The 21,643-nt window shown below is 34.8% G+C and overlaps 1 protein-coding gene across 5 annotated transcripts in view; it reads left to right on the top strand.

Annotated features, from left to right (window-relative positions):
* The window catches only part of LOC100876010 (furin-like protease 1), a 394,431-nt gene that overhangs the window by 72,808 nt on the left and 299,980 nt on the right, over window positions 1-21,643 (top strand). The gene's annotated exons all lie outside the window — the stretch shown is intronic.

Here is a 21,643-nt window from a genome sequence, read left to right as displayed (position 1 = left end):
TTATCGAAATCCTTCGATAATGCATCGGAAGAACGTTTAACAAGTAAAGAGAAAAATCCCTAGACGAAGTCGTTCTCTGTTTCTAAGTATCTTGAAGGATATTTCGTTTGAAAAGACTCTAAATGGTTTCGCGTGAAAACGGGACTTCGTGTTCCGAATATATTGATAATTCTGTGAATGAAACGGGAGTACCGGCATGCATTGCGACGTGAATCTTATTACCAGACAACCAGAAAATTATTAAACGTCTTCACGGACATACGACGGCAAATTGGAAAATGAACGTTCCTTAAAATTCATGGAAGTTCTTCCTCGAAATAAAACTGCTCAAAGGAAATGTCCTATCTTGAAATTCATGAACGACCGGTCTTCAAAGGCGGGAGGTATGTTTCGCGTATTTCACTTGTCTCCTTATCGACCCTAGGGACATTTTCACTGTGAACTTACAAGAATATACGAGGGATATTTTGGGCCTAGGGATATTTTAAATGTCGAGATACAAGAATATTGGAGATCTAGGGATATTTTCAATAGGGGACAGCAAGAATATTTGCGATCTAAAGATATTTTAAGCGTTGAGATGAAGAAATATTTGAGATCTAGGGATATTTTCCGTGTTATGGTATAGGAATATTGGAGATCTAGGGATATTTCATATATTGAGATTCAAGAAGATTTGATGTTTAGAGATATACATAATATACATAATATACCATATCTAGGGATATTCTGAGTGCTAACATAAATAAATATTTCAGATCTAGGGATATTCCGAGTGTTAACATAAGGAAATATTTCAGATCTAGGGATATTCCGAGTGCTAACGTATGAAAATATTTCAGATCTAGGGATATTCTGAGTTTTGAGATTCGGAAACATTCCAGATCTAGGGATATTCTGATTGCTGAGATTCGGAAATATATCAGATCTAGGGATATTCTTAGTTTTGAGATTCAGAAACATTCCAGATCTAGGGATATTCTGATCGCTGAGATTCGGAAATATATCAGATCTAGGGATATTCTGATTGCTGAGATTCGGAAACATTCCAGATCTAGGGATATTCTGATTGCTGAGATTCGGAAATATATCTGATCTAGGGATATTCTGAATGTTGAGATATAAGAATATTTACTAGTCTAGGAATATTTTAAATTTTAGGATGCAGGACTATTGGAAATCTAGGGATATTCTGAGTCTTGTGATGAAGGAATATTTTATATCTAGAGATATTTTTGACCTACCCCCCTCAAATCTAGGGATATTTGAGATGTTGAAGTAAAGGAATATTTTAGATCTAGAGATAGGCAACCTGGGATGTTGGAATCTAGGGATATTTGAGATTTTGAAAATTTGAAAATTTAGAGTGGAAATTTTTATTTCTGAAAAATTACAATTTTGCAAACTTGGAGAATTGGAAATTTGAAAAATATAGAATTTCAATAAAAATTTGTCAATTAAAAAATTTGTGAACGTGAAAATTTGTCAATTACGAAATTTGTGAATTTGGAAATTTATCAATTAGGAAATTTATGAACTTGGAAATTTGAAAATTTGTTAATTCGGACATATGGAAATTTATCAATTTATCAATTTATCAATTTATCAGTTACAAAATTTATAAATCAATAAATTTGTCAATTAAAAAACTTGCTGGTTAAGAAACTTATTTGCCGATTCGAATATTTGTAAATTTTTCACTTAAGAAATCTACAAATATGCGCATTCTTTACCAAAAATAAAAAATTCCCCACACACAACCTCTCCAAACCATTTCAAAGTAAGAGCCCGATCTTGAAATTCCCAAACGAATTCGTCAAAGGCCACAGAAACGTCTCACGCGTCCCGGCTGTTTCTCGACCGAAATGGAAAGCGCGGACAAAACCTTGAACGATCTTGTGTCCTCTCCTCCGCTAGAGGACACTTTCGTACCTGAACGGCGATAAATCGGCCTCTCGTTAATTCCCGGTCCATAATTAAGACGGTTCAAGGAGCGGTTATCCAGCGAAGTAGTCGAATGAAAGAAACACTTGCCTGCGTTTCTGCGGATGACACTTTTATTTAGCTGAAAGGTCTGTTGGCAGGTGGTCGAGCTTAAAAAAGCTCGGCGACCAACAAAAGATATAAAATTCCATTAAAGTTATCTCGGTGAATTGGCTACTCGACGTCAACCACAGAACCCACGTCCCCATTATTTCTCTTCTGAACGAATGAACATTTCAGCCACCTTGCACGAATTAAGAACTGTTCTTTCATGCCGGTGTTCGAGATGAAAAACTAACCGGCCTTGCCAATTTACCGAAATTATACCTGGACAAAGGTTCCGTCATCTCTCCTCTATGTTTAAATAACCCTTTACATTTTTCTTCAACAAAATATTCTAAATACTGGAAAATTTTAACGTACGTCATTTCTAAAAATATTATAAATCACTTTCGATCTAGGTATGGATTACGGTCAGGTTTAAATCTGATTTCAGAACAAAGTTTGAAACGAAGTTCGTGTAAAAAATATAAATATTATTAGAGCAACTTTGCCGCAGGAAGAAATATACATTGGACGACGGTAGATCCTTTATTACATGCTGGGACAATTCTATTCCCAAAGGATATCAAACTCGAATCGGAACGTATCGATCTTGGAGGAACGATAGCGGATGAAATCTGCAAAGACGAATCGCGAATTGCAGCGTTCGAAAAGTTTGTCGAATCGTGGCTCCGCTACGGGGGAAAATATTATTTCGATCGCTGTATCTGACGTGCCGCTACCGATTCCGATTCCGAGGGATAACGTTAATGGAATTCCATTCCTTTTCTCGAACACTGCCAACTTCTCGGCTGACAGACTCTCCCAACAAACTACGAAAGATCTCCGACCGTTTATCGATCACCGATTACAGCTGTTGTTCTCTGAATCTTCAAATTCGTCGATACAGAAATTTTTTATACATGGAAATTTAGAAATAACTGAGAAATTTGAAGGAATAGGAAAATTTGCTAATTTGGAAAAGTTGGGAAATTTTGGAAATTGGAGAATTGAGGGAATCTAGGGAATTTGGCGGATTTTAAATATCTGGAGAATCTAGGGAATTTGCCGGATTAAAAATATTTGGAGAATCTAGGGAATTTTTGGAATTTAGAAAATTTGAGAAATTTAGGTATCTAGGGAATTTTTGGAATTTGGGAAATTTAGGTGTCTAGGGAATTTTTGGGATTTAGGGTGTTTGAGGAATCTAGGGAATTTCGGGAGTTTGGAAAATTAAGAAATTTGGGAAATATACGAAATCTAGAGAATTCGGGGAATCTAGGGAATTTTGGGAATTTAGAAAATTTAGCGATTCAGGGAATTTATGGAATCTAGGGAATTTTGAGAACTTGAAAAATTAAGAAATTTGGGAAATTTAGGGAATCTAGGGAATTTGGGGAATTTAGAATATTTGGAGAATCTAGGGAATTTAGGAAATTTGGGAAATTTAGGGAATTTGGGGAATTTAGAATATTTGGAGAATCTAGAGAATCTAGGGAATTTAGGAAATTTCGGAATCTAGGGAATTTTGAGAATGTAAGAAATTTGGAGAATCTAGAGAATTTTGGACTTTGAAGATTTTGGGGAATTAGGAAATTTGAGAAATTTAGGAAATCTAGAGAATTTCGGGAATTTGGGGAAATTGGAAGTTCAGGAAATTTGGGGAATTTAGGGAATTTAGGGAATCTAGGGAATTTGGGGAATTTAAATAACTTAAGAAATTGTAGAGAATTTGGAGAATTTTGGATATTGGAGGAATTTAGTTAATTTAGGTAATTTAGAGAATTATAAGTAATTTGAAGAATTTGGGGAATTTGGGGAATTTGGGGAATTTGTGAAATTTGTCTTTCAATTTTGAATGTTCAAAATTTTGCTATTTTTCAAGTTTTAATTTTGCAAAAATTTCCAAAATTTATAGATTTCGAAATTTGTAACTTTAAGGAGTTTTGACAATTTGACAATTAATTTGACAATTTGAAAATTTGACATTTTGGAAATTTGAGAATGTGAAAATAAAGAAAATAGTTTTTGTGAAAATAAAGAAATAGAGTTTTGAAAATTCGAAATTGTGAAAATTTGTGAACCTAGCTACTGAAAAGCTTGAATACTCATTAAACCGAAACTTCGACAATTTAGAATTTCTGATACTTAAAAATACGATTTGCAAATTCGCGACTGCCACCTCGGTCCCTGTTCACATTAACTGTATCCCATCAATCACGCTAATACATCAGAATACAGATAACGTTTCAATATCTTTGAAATTTATCGGTAGTTCTATCGATAGTCGCACTTGCAATCGAATGGCAATTTTTCTCCGGGGAAATTGAACCCAAGTTCTGGTCAGTGTCCTCTTGTTCCGGATATTTTCCGGAAAGTTCCATTTCATTTCCCGGAACTTCTCGAAGCCTCTCGATCATCCTTCGTTCGGCTTTTGATGACTTTCGACCATCGCCTCGTGACTGCGCCGAATGATAAGGAGACTTAATTAAACTGAATGAAAAGTATTCTGCGACTTCTTCCGCGATTGATTGGTTCGTTGGGCATTTTCTGATGGGGCGATCAATTGTTGAAAATTTTCTTTATGCTGATTCGAGCACAAGTATTTTCGTTCAATAGTCAGAAAGATAAATTGAAAATTACGGAAACTTTTTAATATTTAATATATCGTATGATAGTAATACTCTATCTTATTAATTATTTTAATGATAATAATCATTAGAAAGATCAACGTTACAAATCGTAAGTTTTAAAACAATTTAAAGCACTTTCCTATAAACTGCAATTAAAAGATTTACAGCGGTGTTACGTTAATTGTAAAGCTTGAACTTTGCTGAACAACTCGGGCCGAAAGTTGTAAGATCGCAACAAAGTATCGTCGCGAAATTGCTTTCGGTCCGCCTCATTAGAACCGCGAAATACGGGAGCAACCTGTTGATTTTACAAAAGGAATTTCGCACGCAGAAATTCTACCGTGTTCCATTTCCTTGGCGATGTATCTTGTTCCGTCACACGTGCGCTATATCACCGGCCGGAATCGGTGATAATTTGCGAAGCGACTCGCTCGAGCGCGTTTTGTTTCGTTTTGGTAAACGGCCAAGGTAACGCGCGGTGGTCTGTAAATTAGTAGTAATACAATTAATATGACGTCGAGTATTGAGTTAATTAGTTCGCGGAAGTTTAATCGGCGTACGTTTGCCAAAACGCGGGGTACACCAGAAACGCCAAAGAAATATGGTTATTTTCGAGCGTGTTTGATTTTCGCATCCTCGGGATCGCACCTCGGGCCACGCCGTGTTAATTGAACAACTTCTCGTGAGCGTGTAAATTGCTCGCTTACGTATTACGCGGTGCTAAAGTTTCAGTGCTGATCACCTTTAAACTCTGCCTTGTGTACCGTTTGATCGTCAAGTTCTTACAAGGGCTATGGTAATGAACCGTTACGAGCCAACTGTACATTCATGCTGAAATTCGCAGCGTTTACGTCGTTCGGGACCTTTTTAATTAATTTCTGTACTTTCTTCGCAATTTAAGAAAGTGATATATGTCGGAAAAATAATATATCTTTTTAAATAAAAGGAAAAGATATTTTGTCAAAATTCATTTATTTTGTTCAAAATACATCCCTTAGGCATCAATACACCGCTAGGCTCGTACAAGGTTAACATAGATTTTAGTATGTCGTTTTGCGGAATCAAACACCCTTGTCACAGCTGCTTGGACTTGTATAAGTGTCGCGTAGAAGTATGGCGCGTGGTATTACAGCGCGTGGAATTACCACGCGTATAACTACGACGCGTGGAATTATGACGCGTATAACTACGACGCGTGGAATTATGACGCGTGGAACTACGACGCATGGAATTACGGTGCCTGGAATTACAGCGCGTAGAAGTACAGCGCGCGAAATTACGGCGCATAGAATTACGACGCGTAGAACTATGACGCGTGGAACTACGACGCATGGAATTACGGTGCGTGGAATTACAGCGCGTAGAAGTACGGTACGTGGAATTACAGTGCGTAGAAGTACAGCGCGGGGAATTACGACGCGTGAAATTACGACGCGTGAAATTACGACGCGTGGAATTACGACGCGTAGAACTATGACGCGTGGAACTACAACGCGTGGAATTACAGCGCGTAGAAGTACGGTATGTGGAATTACAGCGCGTAGAAGTACGGCGCGTGGTATTACAGCGCGGAGAATTAGGGCGCATGAAATTACGACGCGGGGAATTAATAACGCGTGGAATTACGACGCATGGTGTCACAAACCGTTCCTTTTATAGCTAATTTCAGTTTTGGAAAAAGGAAGTAATCACACGGAGATAAGTCAGAATTTGGAGGATGTTGGAACAGACTTGTTTTTTAGCCAAAAATTCACGAACAGCGACAGTTCACATGGTGCGTTATCATGCAACAGAAACCAACTTCTCGGCACTCGATATTCGGGCCTCACACGAACGATCCTCTTCCACAAATGTTCCATAACACCTAGATAATATTAGCCATTAACATTTTGTCCCTGTGGAACGAATTCCCGAAGTATAATTTCTTTAGAATCGTAAAAGCAAATTAACATTGTCTTCTCTAGGGACTTCTGGAATCGCAATTTTTTTGATTTTGGAGAGCCTGGAGATTTCCACGTAGCACTTTGGCACTTTGTTCGAGGTTCATACTTGAAGCACCGCGTCCCATCACTAGTTACAATTGATTTCAGGAATGTACAGTTTCGTCTGGCTGTTTTGATGAGATCCTCGCAATATTCAACGCGAGCAATTTGTTGCGCTTGCCAGTGATTTTGTGACACGAACGAAAGGTTCTGTCGCATTAAACGCTATAAGTTTACAATTTGTTGCCCGATTCCAATAATGATTGTTTTGTTTTGTATAGAAGGTATACTGTTTTCAGATGATATATTGTTTTAATAAACTGCGCTAGTAATTTTCCTTAAATTTAAAAAGTTCCATTAACTTTCTGAGATAGTATGTAGATCTCAGGATCCAATTGGAAAACTTGTTAATTTGGATGTTCGATAAATTAGAAATTTATGATAAGGAAGAAATGCATTATAACGTGCATTTGGAATCTTAAGAAATATTTGGGATGTGCAAACTTGAAAATTGAAAAATTCGGAAACCTTGAAGTTGTTATTTTAGTATTTGAAGATTTGGAAATATTGAAATTTAGAGTTTTCTGTACATTTAATAATGCGCAAATGAAATAATTTCAATAACCCGAAACTTTGTCGATGCCGAAATACGGAAATGCCCACGCCGTCGCTTAATTCAACGAATTAATTGCAAACTAATTGAATCGCGACCGAAACGATTATTCATTCGCGATAAACGCGCAGCAATTCGGTAGAAAAATGTCGGTTCATCGCGGAAAATGTCGGAATGGGGGGTGGTTTTCTGCTGTGCCGTGTGTTTTCAAGCGGACGACAATTTAGCGGGAAAACAATGCGCCACCCTCGTGTCGTTGTAATTATATTTTTCGAGCGTTCTCCGTGCCGCCGGTTTTCGGCGTTTAAAACGTGGCCCACGCTTGTCTCTGTCAGGCAAATATAAACATAATTAGAAACGCCGCGAAATTTCGTGGTGTTTGAGAACGTTGCTTCTCCCGCCGAGAAATATGTATGTATTCTACCTCGGTTAGACATTGTTTCTCGTCAATTTGCGACTGCACAGTCTACAACTTCTTACGTTGATTCGTTCTCGTAAATTAAAAGCTTATCAACTTGTTGAATCCAAGTTCATTTATTATCTTTGTCTTCTCCTGATTTTCGTTTCATTTTCATTTTCATTATGTTGCTGCACTTTATTATTGTATTACAATATTATGGAGTAATGTGGAATAATATTATTTTGTTATGGAAATAATGGCATAATTATGCAGAGGTGTATATGTAAATAATATGTGTAAATATGTATATAAATAATAGTTTAATTACAATGATAATATCGATTCTCGGGCTTATACGGCTATGGCGCACTAGTGACGCACTAATGACGCAATCGCGATGCACTCGTGACGCACTCATGACGCATTCTTGACGCACTCATGACGCACTCTTGACGCACTAATGACGCATTCTTGATGCACTCATGACGCACTCTTGACGCACTAATGACGCCATTACGATGCACTCGTGACGCACTCATGACGCATTCTTGATGAACTCGTGACGCACTCATGACGCATTCTTGATGCACTCATGACGCACTAATGACGCCATTACGATGCACTCATGACACACATTGCAATTCATATACAACAAATTAAAATCATGGTTACAGCACTATTGTGTCTGAAGTTGAATGCCAATTGTAATTTTCATAATCAAGGATCCAAAATATAAAATATACCAAGCATTTCGACTTTTTTATTCGTATAAACATCGCAGCAATAATTAGCAAAGAAGATCATGGCTTAAGGCGTTAACAATATATGATATAAATATAAATTTATTAACTCTGCTATTTTAATTTATTTTTTATGAAAGTTTTTTAACATATAACTATAGTTATATAATTATGTGTTCATTAAAAATATAAAAATGTGTTCCTGGGCCAATAATGGAAGCCTCACCCTAATTTTCACCCTCGACGAAGAGAAACGACACGCAATAAAGCGACAGTTAGATTGAAAGGTCGACTCATAAATGGTTCTAATCAAATGATAAATGTATGTACACGGTCGAACACGTGTCAGAGAGATTTCTCCTACGAATTCACGCACGTGCACACGGCTGAACGGGTAGAACGATCGAATGTCGAAACGCGAATTACATAATGCATGAGTAAGAGCGGTGATTTTCTCGTTGGTAAAGTTGGTCCAGTTCTGAGTCACATCGGCGCCATTCTCCTCGGCGTTTCACGGTTCAAAAATCCATTTTTCCGCGGATCGAACCGATCCTCGATTTCTACATATCGAGCGAACGGTGCCACGCCACTACGATGCTAATTTCATCGACTTCTCTGCTTAGGAACTCGACCGACACTCGAGCCGCGATATATCGAGAGCCTCGAGAAAATGGAATTCGAGAGAGAATTTCTCACCGTGCTAAATAATTGACTGCGAATGCTTCCGAGCTTATTAACACCTTGGAATTTGTAGTGGAGGCACAGTTTGCGCCTCGTTTTTCACGTGATAATAGAGCGGAGAAATTAGAGTAAGAGATATTAATTTTTCATTTTTGTGTTTCTGTGAAATAATTCGAGATTGGAGTTTGAATAAAATTCTGGGTGCTTAATTTTTTTTATTATTAAAGGGGGATATAGAAGTTTAAAAATGTAAATAATTTATTATTTTGTTTAATTATCCACTCTTTAAATTTGGAAAATTAAGAATTTTGAAATTTGGGAAATGTAGGAATCTAGGGAATTTTGGGGATTTAGGGAGTTTGAGGAATCTAGGGAATTTGAGGAACTTGAAAAATTAAGACATTTGGGAAATTTAGAGAATCGAGAGAATTTAGAATATTTTTAGAGTCTAGAGAATTTAGGAAATTTGGGAAATTTAGGAAATCTAGGGAATTTGGGGAATCTAAGGAATTTGAAGAATTGGGGAAATTTAGGAAATCTAGGGAATTTGGGGAATCTAAGGAATTTGAAGAATTGGGGAAATTTCGGAAATCTAGGGAATTTGTGGAATCTAAGGAATTTGAAGAATTGGGGAAATTTCGGAAGTCTAGGGAATTTTTGAGAATGTGTGAAATTTGAAACTAGTGTAAAAATTCGTTTGTAAATTACTACCTAAACAAATATAAAAATTGACATTAAAATTTAATTAATAATTAATATAAAAATTAATGTGATAATTTATTAAAAGATGACCCAAAAAGTAATGAAAATTAACTTGCAAATGAACATTAAAATTATTCCAAAAATTAATTATAATAATGAACACGAGAATATGGAAATTGATTTACTAATAAATTTAAAAAATAAACCGATAATTGCCATGAAAATTCCTGGAAAATTAACGTTGAATTCCGAAATTAATTACTCTTATCTGTAACAGTTACAATTGTACTACCTTACAGCACACGTTAATTTTCACTAGAACAATCAACGTGTGAAAAAACGTAGCAATTTAGTTTATCTGTGTTAATGTTATCCTAAACGAGATGGCGAGTGTTTAATGGCTATGGAGGATGCATGAGGCATAATGGCGTTGGTAACATCGATTTTACGGATAATGGAATGAACGTTCGACCATAGTGGTACGTGTCGTACGATAATGTAACACCGAGTATAATCAAATAATATTTTTAATGTGCTCATTACGTTTAATTACATATTTTTAATTTTTCACCTTCTGGTAATTTGAGAATGTCTTAATAATCGTATTTTACTGCCAGTAAATGAGGAATATCGAGGACATTATTGTCTCATGAAGCTGGGGATATATTTACATTCATATTTTAATATAACAAATTCATATTTTATTAACAAATAAATTAGCAGGAATTTTTATGGTCTGAGAAGAATAGTTTAAATGGAAGTAGTTAATTAGTACTGAGGTGAAAAATGTTTGTCAAGTGTCAATTGATGTGTTTTGGATATAATACCTCTCTCGGTAACTGAGCGTATACTGTATTCCTTAACTGAATATTGCAACTTCAAGCATGGTATCTTTCGTTTTTAACGCATTCCCTAATATTCAATACAGGTTTGTCTACAAAACAACATTGTCAAAGTTACATTTTAAGAAACTTCTTCGAAATATGATACCTGTCGTGTTAACTGACCTTACACTGTCTTCGTCAATTGATCACAAACATTTCATCTCCATCACTACTTATCTTCATGTCTATTTCATTTCACAATGTACAACATAAACAAACTTCGTAACTGTCTCCCTAACTGTCCGCACACCTCTTTCGTTAACTGACCTTACACTGTCTTCGTCAATTGATCACAAACATTTCATCTCCATCACTACTTATCTCCATGTCCATTTCATTTCACAACGAACACCATAAACAAACTTCGTAACTGTCTCCCTAACTGTCCGCACACCTCTTTCGTTAACTGACCCCCACCATTCAAACTTCTCCATCTTCCCCCCTCATCTCAACCAGACTTACCATTAAACAAAAACATGGAATAGCATTCGAACGACAGAATTTTATAAAATTCTTTTTAAATCAGTTTACAAGTAAATCAGCGGACAGAAGACAAACAGATTCAACGTTGAAAAGAAGTTTATATTCGTTCAATGCACGTCTCGATGCATAATAAGGCGTTAGAGAGGCAAGGAACTGTTGGTTCTCTTGATGGAAACGCTAGGAGATGCACTTTCGTGTTTGACGAACTTCTTTCCCTTTTTTTTATTCTTCTTCTTTTCCCATCCTTCCGAGGGAACCCACCGCAGAAGTAATCTCTGCTTTTTATGCACTACATCGCATCGCTCGAGCTGCTTTAAGCGACATTCATTTTGTTATTTACATGATAAGAAAACTTGAAATTGCACGCCGCTGAACTCTCTCTCACTTATTCTGGCAAACGTCTGTGAAGGAAAGGAGTAATCCTTTTCGTTAATCATTCATCGTCCATGCTAACTGCTCGATGGCAAATCATCTTTCTGTGGTTTATTCTGCTTTCATTTTTGAGCTAGATGATATTTACTTGGCCGTAATAGAAACTGGCAAATTTATCAAATATTCAAGACTTTAGTTTTGTAAACTTTTAGATGTGTAGATTTTTAAGTTGCAAATTTTCAAATTAAATTCTCAAATTTAACCTAACCCAAATTCTCAGGCCTAACCTAACATCAATTCAAAAATCTGACTCAACCTAAACCAAATTCTCAAACCTGACCTAACCTTGATTCTTAAACATAACCTGGCCTAACCTAAATTCTTAAAGCCAACCTAACCTAACCAAAATCGTCAAAACTGATCTAACCTAACTTTAATTCAAAAACCTAACTGAACCTAAACCAAATTCTCAAACCTGACCTAACCTTCATTCTCAAACATAACCTGGCCTAACCCAAATTCTTAAAGCCAACCTAATCTAACCAAAATTGTCAAAACTGATATAACCTAACTTAAATTCAAAAATCTAACTGAACCCAAACCAAATTCTTAAACCTGACCTAACCTTGATTCATAAACCTAACCTGGCCTAACCCGAATTTCGAAAGACTAAGCTAACCTAACTAAAATTGTCAAAACTGATCTAACCTAACCCAAATTCTCAAACCTAACCCAACCTGACCTTAATTCTTAAACCTAACCTAGCCTAATCCAAATTCTAAAAACCTAACCTAATCAAAATCCTCGAAACTGATCTAACCTAACTCAAATTCCAAAACCTAACGTAACCTAACCCAACCTAACCTAAATTCTCAAATCTAATATAACCTAACCTAAATTCTCAAACTTACCCTAACCTTAATTCTCAAACCTAATCTAACCTAAATTCTCAAAACTAAAGTAACCTAACTTAAAATCTCAAATCTAACCTAACCTAATCTAACTTTTCCAATTTCTCAAATTTTCAACTTCCTAATTTATCAAATTTCCAAATCCTTAAATTTAGCTCTTCAGCTTCTAAAATTTGCAAATTTCCAAATTAAATAATTGCTAGATATCCAACTGCTCATATTTTCACGAATGTCCGATGAGAATTTCCATGAGAATATTCGAATTTGCGAATGAAAAAGTTTGCACATTAAAGCCGTACAGTAACGTGGTCACTTTCATAAAAAGTTGAACGAGTTTTTTTGACTTTTCCATTTGCAATAGTGCATCAGCAGAGAATGCATAAAGGATTTAGTTTGAAGCTTAAGCTTTGGATGAGGTCCAAGCAAGTAACGATTCTCTTTCTTCGTCGTACTCTATGGTGTCTAGCAAACGTTGAATTATGTAGCGTTAACTCCTCTACTCGTACATTGAAACGGTAAAATTAAATGTATCTCATGTTCACGGAAACATCAGCTTTGCAACCAGGGTATTCAATTATTAGTTCTCGGGCTTCTCTCATATCGTCAATTTTCACAATTTCTTGTTGACAGAGTATACATGTAGTTCGAAAATTGCTCCAATAATTTGCTCAATTTTGCTGTATCGTTAATTGCGAAACTAGAAGATAATATTGCAATTTTTGTATATGTCTATATTGCGGTTTATGCTGATTACTACATTTTTAATTACACTTAAGTGGATTTGCAAATTTTCAGATAGGTAAATTTCTGAGTTAAAATATTTTTACCGTGCTCAATTAAAAATGTTGAAAACTTGGAAACTTGAATACTGCAACACTTAAAAACTGAATACTTGTAAATATGAATAGCCGAACAATAGAAAAATTGATTCGATAAGTTAAAATGGGAAATTGAACAATTGAGACCTTGTGATATTGAAAACTTGAAGAATTGAATAATTGAAGAAGTGAAGAATTGAATAATTGAAGAACTGAAGAATTGAAGAATTAACAGATTGAAAAACTGAAATGAGAAATTGAAAACTTGTGGTATACAAGAATTGAATAACTGAAGAATTTAAAAATTTCTGTCTTACTAAATTGAAAACTTGAAAAATTAAGACTGAAGAATTGAAAAATTGAAGAATGGAAGAATTGAAAAGTTAAAAACATGAAAAATTGAAAAATGCGAACATTGAAAAATTAAAAAATTGAAAAAGGGAAGAATTGAAAAATTGAAAAATGGAAAAATTGAAGAATTAAATAATTGAAAAATTGAGAAATTAAAAAAATGAAAAATTGAAAAATTAAAAACATGAAAAATTGAAAAATGCGAACATTGAAAAATGGAAAAATTGAAAAATTGAAGAGTTAAATAATTGAAAAATTGAAAAATTAAAAAAATGAAAAATTGAAAAATGCGAACATCGAAAAATTAAAAAATTGAAAAATTGAAGAATTGAATAATTAAAAAAATGAAAAATTGAAAAATTAAAAAATTGAAAAATTGCAGAATGGAAAAATTGAAAAATTGGAAACTAACAAAACAAAAAATTAAAAGTTACACATTTACAAAACAAGCTTACAAATAGAAGTACTTAACATTTCATGCAAAATAATATTGAAAAGAGCTGTTAAAAATCGATATCCGATAAAAAAATAAAAGAAACCGCAAGAACACACATGGTGAAAGATTAACGAGTTCGGAAAGACGTCGAAAACAGAATCGGCACCTTTTGTAATAAGTAAAGGAGGAAAATGAGCGTACTGCTTAGGGCGAAACAGCTCTCGAGTGGTGAAAGCCGTGCTTAAGTAGCAGCTTTCGTGTGTCAAACAATGGATCGGGCCAATTGATCGGACCAGTTGCTTTTGACGTAAAGCAATATCGTCAAACAGAGCTTGAGCACGTTTCTGAACAATGTTTACTAGCATCGATCCCTCGTGGGACTGTAATTTCACTTTATATTAAATTCACGAGCAGCCAGTTATCCACCACCTGCGAGAATCTCTTATCAAAGATCTCGCTGTTAATTTTTCATTTCGCTCAGGGATTGTTGATTGCTTCGGTTTTACAAGGAGCTCTCCTTGCTCGGCCAGATGAGAAAATTGTTTCGTGAAAATTGATTCGCTCCGCTGGAAAACGATCAATCTCGGCAAACACATGTAGATCTTTCATAAACGGATACGTATTATTCATTTTTCTTTGTTCTCTATTTATATGACCTCTTTTTAAATATAACGTTACATATATTCACTCACACTGTTCAATTACAGATGCATGTTTCATAAACGGATACGTATTATTCATTTTCCTCTGTCCTCTATTTATATGACCTCTTTTTAAATGTAACGTATATAGTTATATACACTCATTGACACTGCTTAACTATAAATGCTTCATAAACGTATTATTCATTTGTCTTCTATTTATATGACTCCTTTTTGCATGTACATACATGTACAGTTACATACACTCATTGATACTATTCACCTACAAACGCTACATAAACGTGTTATTCATTTACTTCGACCGCTATTTATATGACCGCTTCATAAATATAAATACATGTATTACATGACACTGGTCAACAAATGCACCTTGAATATTAACACTAAACCTGTTAATATGAAATTAAAAATGAATAAAACCAGTAAATATCACGAATTAGTTCTCCATTTCGATTAGAATTAATTAATGCAAATTTCAAGAAAAGCTGTAATTAATGATGGAACTTATAAGGTACTTGTGAAGCGGCCGTCCGACCGGTTTGGTAGATTCAGTGTGAAATGCGCAGTGAATAATGAAAAGCGATAAACGTGCGCAGTAAGGTTCCTGCAATAAATATGACTATAATAAGGTGTAATGATTTTACTGCGCATAATTACTGCGAATATTTAACGACTGCGCATATGTTTATAGTGTGGCAGATTGCTTGAGCGGCCATCTTTATCTGCTGTTAGGCAGTGCTATCCTATAACTCTTGTGACTCTTTATTTTATTTCTTTTTATGAGTAACTCTTTGTAACATACTATCCTTGTGTCATTGAATATTTATTATTATTTCAAAGTACTAAATAGCACTATTAGTAAACTTATACTTGTATTGATTTTTATACTATTACACAAGTTTAATATTAATTATAATGTTAATTAAACACTAAATTAAATTAAATGACAATATAGTTTACTCAGTACTATTGGATAATAATATAGTTATACACATACACTATTACTATTAAATGAAGCTAAACGTGGAGTACACTAAAATAACCCTAAAACGTAAACAACATTTGTCCAGCAGCTGCTCGAAAACAAGACCCGCTGTAAGGGTGTTATAAAACAAAGAGCTGTCCGTAAGTAAAAGGTGAACACAGGAGAAGAAGATATTGCACCGAACGAGGTTCCCACATGGAACGAGGCCTTCGGGCCACATATTGAAATGAAAGCCCCAAGCATCTTGCAAACATTTTTCCCGTGCAGCTAGACTCATATCCGCTCAAGTATTTAGACCTGTCAGGTATGCACACACGCATGTGAAATGTGGATCGATCGTTAAAATTTTTACGGGGAAAATAGGGAAAATTAGAACGCTTGCACATGGGATACCTCTTTATTTTGCGATTGGAGTGGAGAAATGAGATGGAGATTTGGGGATGTAGGATGGGAATGTAATGATGCAGGGATGTGGACATTTAGTAAGGGATGTGGAAATTGAGGGAGGTTGGTATGAAGAGAGATGGAGATCTGGTAATATAGGGATATGGAGAGCTGGGGAACTAGTAGTGTAGGAATGAAGAGATGTGGAGACCTGGTGATATAGGGATGTGGACATGTGGTGACGTGGCAATGTGGGATGTAGAGATGTGGAGACCTGGTAATATAGGGATGTGGAGCTGTGGACATGTGGAGACCTAGTAATGTGGAGATGTAGAGATATGGAGACCTGGTAATATAGGAATGTGGACATGTGGAGACCTGATAATATAGGGATATGGACATGTGGACATGTGGAGACCTGGTAATATGGGGATATGGATATGTGGACATATGGAGACCTAGTAATGTGGGATATAGAGATGTGGAGATTTAGTAATGTGGAGATGCAGAGATGTGGAGGCCTAGTAGTATAGGGATGTGGACATATGGAGATTTAGTAATGTATGGATGCAGAGATGTGAAGTCCTGGTAGTACAGGGATAAGGAGTGGTGGAAACCTAGTAATAAAGGAATGTGGAGATATGGAGACCTGGTGATATAGGAATGTGGACATGTGGAGACCTAGTAAGGTAGAATACAAAGATGTGGAGACCTGGTAATATAGGGATATGGATATGTGGACATGTGGAGACCTGGTAATATGGGGATATGGATATATGAACATGTGGAGACGTAGTAATGTGGGATATAGAGATGTGGAGATTTAGTAATGCGGAGATGCAGAGATGTGGAGGCCTAGTAGTATAGGGATGTGGACATGTGAAGATTTAGTAATGTATGGATGCAGAGATGTGAAGTCCTGGTAGTACAGGGATAAGGAGTGGTGGAAACCTAGCAATAGAGGAATGTGGAGATGTGGAGACCTGGGTAATATATGGATATGGACATGTGGAGACCTGGGTAATATATGGATGTGGACATGTGGAGACCTGGGTAATATATGGATGTGGACATGTAGAGATCTAGTAATGCAGAGATGCAGAGATGTGGAGAGACATGGTCATATCGATATGTGGAGACCTAGTGATGAAGGGATGTGGAGATGTGGAGATATGGTCATATAGAGATGTGGACACCTAGTGATGAAGGGATGCAGGGATTATGGACACCTGATAACATATGACTATAGGGACATGTGGCCTACTAATACAGCATCAAAGAAATATGGTGACCCACTAATATAGTAACAAAAAGTTATGTAGACCTAGTAACGTAATAATGAAGACATATGTAGACTTGCTAATACAGCATTAATGAGATATGTAGACCTAGTAACACAGCGATAAAGAGATATAAATATCTACTAACACAAGATTAAAGAGATCCAGTATAAGTAATAAAGAGATATGGAGACCTCGTACACAGCAGTAAAGAGACACGTAGACCCAGTAATACAGGAATATAGAGATTAAATAAGAAACGAGTTTTCTTCATTAAAATTACGAGTTTTTTTCACCGCACGTCGAACAGGCTGATTACAAAAAATTTCCCGTAAAATCAAACACGGAGCTCGTAACTTTGCGTACTTTTTGCTCGTGCGGCGAATATAAAAAAGTGAAAAAAAAAAGGAAAACAGAAATGCATCGCGTACATCAGCGTGATGCGCTCTCATGCAAAAATCCATGTGGATGAAACCAGTTTGAAAAACGTTGGAAATATATTTACATGCCCGATTTTCGTCCTTTCCTGTGCGTGATTATTTTCCGCTTCGTGCAACGCGGTTGTAAAAAAAAAGACTCGATACATACTCGGTCGGTTTGTTTTTTGCAGTTTACCGTCAGCCGAAGAGAGGGAGGAGAAAAAATACGCCGCGATCTGGTTTTTTCGAAAACGTTTCTGGTTATTGATGTTACACGATATTTCTACCCTCCGCTCGCGAATCATTCGCCATTAACGCACACTATGTTACGGTTATCGTGCGTTTCATTCCGCGCTTTGTTTCGACGATTCGGCGGGATAAAAAGAATACTTGATTCCGCCACGGGGAAATTCCAGAGGGATCGATTTCAGCCCAATTATCGATTCGGGGAAGATATATCGCTGTTTCGTGGAAGACTGCACTGGTAATTGAGAGGACTTTAGAGGAAATTGATAGTACCTTTGAGTTTTAATATCACGGTTTTTAGGTTTTGAAGGTATGTTTCATTGAATATAGTAAGGTAAGTTACTTTAGATATATTGCCGAATGTGTTTTTTTGAAATTTTAGGGAAGGTAGGAGAGGTAGAAAATTGGGAAATGTTTAAGGACTTCAGAAATTTTGAAATTTCAATTTTCGGAGTTGGAAAATTTGAAAATTCTCAAATCTTGCAATTCTATAATTTTAAAATTTTGAAATTTTGGAATTCTCAAAATTTTAAGTACTAAAAATTAAAATTTGGAAGTTCTCAGATTTTGGAATTCTCAAAATTTTTAGCACTCAAAAATTAAATTTGAGAAAATCAAATTTTGAAATTCTAACATTTTAGAATTCTCAAAATTTTAAGTACTCAAAAATAAAAACTGGAATTCTCCAAATATTAAGTATTCAAAAATTAAAATTGCAAAATTCTATAATTTTGAAATTCTCAAATTCAGGAACTCCAATTTTGAAATTCTCAAATTCAGAATCTCTAATTTTGGAATTCTCAAATTTGGAAATTCTCAAATTCAGAATCTCTAATTTTGGTATTCTCAAATTTTGAAATTCTCAAATTCAGAATCTCTAATTTTGAAATTCTCAAATTCAGAAACTCCAATTTTGAAATTCTCAAATTTTGAAATTCTCAAATTCAGGAACTCCAATTTTGGAATTCTCAAATTTTGAAATTCTCAAATTCAGAATCTCTAATTTTGAAATTCTCAAATTTTGGTATTCTCAAATTTTGAAATTCTCAAATTCAGAATCTCTAATTTTGAAATTCTCAAATTCAGAAACTCCAATTTTGGAATTCTCAAATTTTGAAATTCTCAAATTCAGAATCTCAAATTTTTGAATTCTCAAATTTTGGAATTCTCAAATTCAGGAACTCCAATTTTGGAATTCTCAAATTTTGAAATTCTCAAATTCAGAATCTCTAATTTTGGAATGCTCAAATTTTAAAATACTGAAAAATCTCCAATAATGGAAACCCCGAAAATCTCCCAAAACTTCTCACTGCTCAACGAACCGCGCCCCAAATATTCGCATTACATTATAAACAATATCGCCTTAATTATCTAATTAGCTACCTAATTAAATCGTCCTAATTACCAAATTACTTCATTAATTACGTCGCTCCAATTACCTAATAACTCTAACAGAAGAATCATCCCATCTAAAAAACAGAGGGATCTCGAATCAACTAATTACTCGAAAACAAAAAAAGAAAAAAATCATCGTCGTTTTCAATGAAAATGAGTGAAAAGAAACAGGAAGGCGTGATCGAAGGTGTGCACGGTCCTTTAATGGACCACAAAGGGTTAATTAAAAAATCGTGGCGGCACACGAAAGTGCAATATTTCTCTGTAAACGTCACCGCAGCTGCACGTGTACATCGTGTCCCAGCAGACGCGGCATTAAACACTGTGGTTCCTCGCGTGTGCACGTTTTCCCGCTGACCATAAAATTAGTCTCCATGGACTAATTTTCGTGTTGTTTTCATGCTCGATACCGAGTGAGAAGCGCGCTAATTGCGCGTCCTGCTGCACTGTTGTTTTTTATGTTCGAGCACGCGAACCCTTCCGCGGCTATAAATTCAACGAAAGACGCGTGGCTCATTAAAAAACAATATATGCACGAATTTGTATTCTGCCGCGCCATTCTTCATCTACCCATTTGGCAATTTTAGTAATTCGATTTTATGCATGCCATCTGGTATATGTTAGTTGCAATTTTGACTGATTCAAAATTTATATGTTCTTGAGCGTTTAAGAATTTTAATAGTTGAGGGTTTTTGAAATTTAGAGTGAGATGCAGAGGTTTTAAATTTTTTAAATGCATTTTGTAATTTTTTTGTTTAACAATTTGGGAATTTGAAGTTTAGATGTTTAGGAACGTAGGAATTTCAATTCTTCAAGTGTTCAATTATTCCAGTTTTCAAGTTTTCAATTTTTTCAATTTTCAAGATTTAACGTATTCAATTTTTCGGTTTTCTAGTTTTCCAATTTTTCTGTTTTTTAATTTTTCAGTTTTTAAATTTTTCCATTTTTCCATTTTTCGGTTTTTCAATTTTTCAATTCTTCAAGTTTTCAATTTTTCAATTTTTTCGTTTTTCAACTTGTTAATTTTTCAATTTTTTGAATTTTAAATTTCACAAGATTCCAATTATTTAATTTCTGATTTGAATTTATTAATTTTACAATTTTTCAATTCTTCAAGTTTTCAAGTTTTCAATTTTTCAATTTTGTAGTTTTTCAATTTTTCAATTTTTTAAATTTTAAATTTCACAAGATTCCAATTATTTCATTTTTTATTTGAATTTATTAATTTTACAATTTTTCAAGTTTTCAAGTTTTCAGTTTTTCAATTTTTCAATTTTTCAAATTTTATATTTCACACGATTCCAATTATTTCATTTCTGATTTGAATTTATTAATTTTACAATTTTTCAATTCTTCAAGTGTTCAAGTTTTCAAGTTTTCAAGTTTTCAAGTTTTCAGTTTTTCAATTTTTTAATTTTTCAATTTTTCAAATTTTAAATTTCACAAGATTCCAATTATTTCATTTCTGATTTGTATTTATCAATTTTTCAATTTTCCAGTTCTTCAATTTCCCAATCTTTCAATTTTCATTCTCCTAAAATTACTAAATAATTGTACGTTCTATTATCAGACTACTATAGCAAGTAATTTCTCACTCTTATCACCCTAGTTACGGTGATATAACGAGACCACTATAGCTCCTCTTGTCATATGTCTTACTACACACAACGCAGACTGCATCTACTACGACCATTAAAATAATAAGGATTAATTTCCCCGTATTCCGAAAACGAGATGCATTTTCATCTTCCGTCATCGACGAAGTAATTGAATTGAAGCAGAGACGATTTGATATAGTTAAATTTTGGAAAGTTTGTAATTGGAGTTGGTAAGTAGAACAAACGTTCAGTCGGAACAGGCGATCTCTCGCATTTTGTTGGAGGGATAATTGTCGTTTCCGGTAGACTCGCTAAGGGACGTCATTATTTTCGGCAGTTGTCGATTAAATTAAGACAATTTTCCAACGATTATCGGGCTTAATTGATGATCGATATTACCCATAATTCAGTAATCTCTTCGTGATTCGCAGTTCTTGCATACGATTCGTCGAATTATGTTCTCTTCGGTTCATTCGCGTCAAATAAATTTCCATGCATTAACAATTCGTCGATTTTCAAATTATTGAAATTTCAAAAATAAAAAATTGAAATTATAATTAATTATTTTCTACGTGACGTATGATTGAAAATTTAAATTTTTATTATTTATAGTATACCATAAGATCAATATGAAAAAATATAA

This window comes from Megachile rotundata, chromosome 8 (assembly GCF_050947335.1).
Source record: "Megachile rotundata isolate GNS110a chromosome 8, iyMegRotu1, whole genome shotgun sequence".
Classification (NCBI taxonomy): domain Eukaryota; kingdom Metazoa; phylum Arthropoda; class Insecta; order Hymenoptera; family Megachilidae; genus Megachile; species Megachile rotundata.
The sequence above is the reverse complement of the archived record's forward strand: the minus strand, read 5'-3'. Positions and strand labels throughout refer to the sequence as shown.